The sequence below is a fragment of the Lactuca sativa genome, chromosome 4 (genome assembly GCF_002870075.4).
Source record: "Lactuca sativa cultivar Salinas chromosome 4, Lsat_Salinas_v11, whole genome shotgun sequence".
Lineage (NCBI taxonomy): Eukaryota > Viridiplantae > Streptophyta > Magnoliopsida > Asterales > Asteraceae > Lactuca > Lactuca sativa.
The window spans coordinates 364,675,595-364,678,909 of NC_056626.2; positions in this window are offsets into that span (position 1 = coordinate 364,675,595).

Here is a 3,315-nt window from a genome sequence, read left to right on the forward strand (position 1 = left end):
GGTATGTTGGCCTTCAGCACAAAACAGGACCACCTCAACCCAACCCAAACCAAACAAACATGTTCACATAAATATCATATGCTAGCTCACATCATATAACAGTCAAACCGATCTAACATATCACTAATCATAGCAACATCCCAGTAACCGGGATACAGACCTAACCGGTCATTAACATAGCATCATCCTATACCCAGGACATTGACCTAAAAAGGTCACTAAGCATAAGCATATGACCATCCTAACTACCAGGATGTAAATCTAGCAGATCAATAAACATATCAAGCAAGTACCCAGATACAAATCCGATAAACGGTCGGCCTTGGTGCGTTAGACCCAGTTGATATAGTGAGGATAACTCACCTCACACTGTCGACTCGAAGACAACTCAAACTCTCAGATCGTCGGCACAAACTCCACCACCTATATCCACCATAGAACCATGCTTGTAAAATTTCAATTTCCCAAAATGTCCCCAGAAGTTAACCGGTCAACCCTTGGTCAAAGTCAAAGTCATCGGTCAAGTTCAACAGTCCATGTTGACCTTAACTCGTCAATTACGCTCAGCTACTCGTCGAGTTCCTTGCATAACTCGCCAACTCGCCGAGTCACTAGAGTCACTCGTCGAGTTCCTAAGGTTTACGACCATAAACTCCTTGGCCGACTCGTCAGGTTTCCCTTTTAACTCCCCAAGTTCATACATGTCCAAAGGTTGGGAAAACCCTAGCCGACTCACTGAGTCACTCATCTGACTCGCCGATCCCACGATAATCTTCATATGAATCGTCGAGTTGACCATGCGACTCGTCGAGTTCCTTCAGTCCTTCATCCATACATATGCTTTTTAAGCCATGCTAAGGTTCCATATTGTAGACCCAACTTCCCAAGGCATGTTTATCACGTAAAGTTGCAAACTTTACATGCATGCAAATCTCTAAAGTCTTAAAATGACAAAACTAATCTTGCAAAGAAGTCTTACACTTGAGGGGAGGTTCATACTTGCCAAAGCTGACAACTTTATGGACTTAGAGACCCAAGAGAGTTCAGATCTGAAGTTGCAACTTCAAATTTTAGCTCAAACACAAGAAAAGCTTCCTAAAATCACCCAAAACAGATCTAGAATGAAATGAGGCCAAGATAACAACTTAATACCTTCCAAAGGATGCCAACTGAGGTAGATCTCTGATTCCCACACATGCCTTGCTTCTAGTTACTGGTTCCCCAATCTTTTCTCACCAAAAATCCTTCTTCAAAGCTTAAGACACACAAATGTAGCACACTAGGGCTATGGAGTATCAAGAGGCTATGAAGGGGAGGCTGGAGAGGCCAATGATCCTTTAAATAGGGTGTAAAACCCCAAAAATTAGGGTTTCATCCTCCAGTTCCTACTCGTCGAGTCCCTACTTGGACTCGGCGAGTAGGTCACTTAAACACGTGGACCAAACCGCTGCTACTCGACGAGTCGGGCAACCAACTCATCGAGTGGACCTTGAAATCACAAAAATTTAACCATAAATCAATAGTTTGGGAATCGGGGCGTCACAATGTGTTTTGGTTTAATTTCAGTATGGTGACTACGAGACGTTCATGATAAGGTGTTGATGCCCCGAAGAGGCCAGGTTTGAGTGACGAAGAGATATGTGTGTTGATCACTACTCATGTAGCTTTGGTAGTTAGGCAAGCAATCCTGAAGGTGTTTGGGTCTTTCAAGACCACATTAATCGAGATGTTTGACGATCATTATGTTGTTGTCACCGAGGTTGTAGTCACTTCAAGCATTGCAGCTCTAGGACTTCAAGGAGGGGGATCAATTCAATAATGGGACTTTAGTAATATGAAACCCTCAAAGTTTGATTAGGTCAAAGACCTAACTGTTTCTTTGAGATCAATGTCTGGTGTGGAGGGATGTTTCTTTACTTGCTTTATCCATAGAACCAGAAGGTCAAGTTTGCACTGAACCTTCTATCTTTGGGAGTGAAGGACTGGTGGAAGTTGGTAACAGTAGTTCCATTAGACAGCATCTAGGTTGACAAACACCTAAACTATGTGGAGAGACTAATGGTGATCCTTGATATAAAGATGAAGACCTTACACAAAAAGGTGGTATCCTTGGTTAATGTGCAGTGGCGGCCCCGGAAGGGCTCATAGTGGACTTAGGAACCCAATTCGGAGATGTGTAAGCACTACCCAGACCTATTTGTAGCTGAGGATTTCAATGACAAAATCTAGTACAAATGGGGGAGAATTGTAACACCAAGTTTTAGGTATAATTCTTTTAAGGTTTTATTTCAATTGTAAGAACTTTGTGTTGGCCACGACATTGTAAAGGATGTTCCACGACGTGGCCATGTCCAGAAGAATCACGTATTCATTTAAGATCCCACAACGTGGCATTATGTTGGCCACAGTGTGGGGAAGGTCAAATTACTAAACCCTAATTTTCGAGCTTATGTCCCTACATAATGGATGTGATGGGTAGAGTTTTCTCACCCTCAGCCTCCATCGCCTCCCCTTCACCCTCAAGATACCCTAGCATTCATTTTGTCATTTGAGAGCTTTTGGTGGCATTTTTTGTGTTTTGAAGAAGAAGAAGGAGCCCTTGGTGCATAAATATAGCAAGCTAACCTCCTCATCACATCTTTGTGCATATTGTGGACTTTTGTAAGTCCTCAAGTCCCAAGCTTTATATTTCATGCTTCTAGATCTAGGTTTCTTGTACCTTTTCTCCTTGTGTTTGAGACATTGAATGGTTAGGTTCATAAAGTTGGCAACTTTTTGGATCCTTGAGGTCCCTTGGTGGTTATAATTTTTGGATCTAAAGAGTTATAATTGTTATTAATATTCATATATTTTATTCTAAATTTTATTAAACTTGTGATATTTGTTATATATATAGCTAGTTGTGAGACTCGTATATTATACAGGCTGATTAAAATAAAACGTTAAATACGAAGGAGTAAACAGGAAGTTTATTTGTATATAAAATTTGAAATAAGTGAAAATTATGAGAAAATAAATTTAAAAAAAACATGCGAAAAATAAATAAATTAAAATTACGTGTTTATTTGTCAAACTTGTGTACTATAATGGTTAATTATAATAAAATCTAAAATACGAAGGTTTAAACTGTAATTTATTAAAAATTGAAATTTGAAATTTAAAATTTGAAACTTATAATTAATATACTCATTATGATATATTTAATTTATGGAAACTAAATTAATGATATATTGGAAAATTAAAAACGAAGTAAATGACAAGTGGAAAATAAATATCTCTAAATTACCACAAATTGATATTTTTGGCTTTATGCTT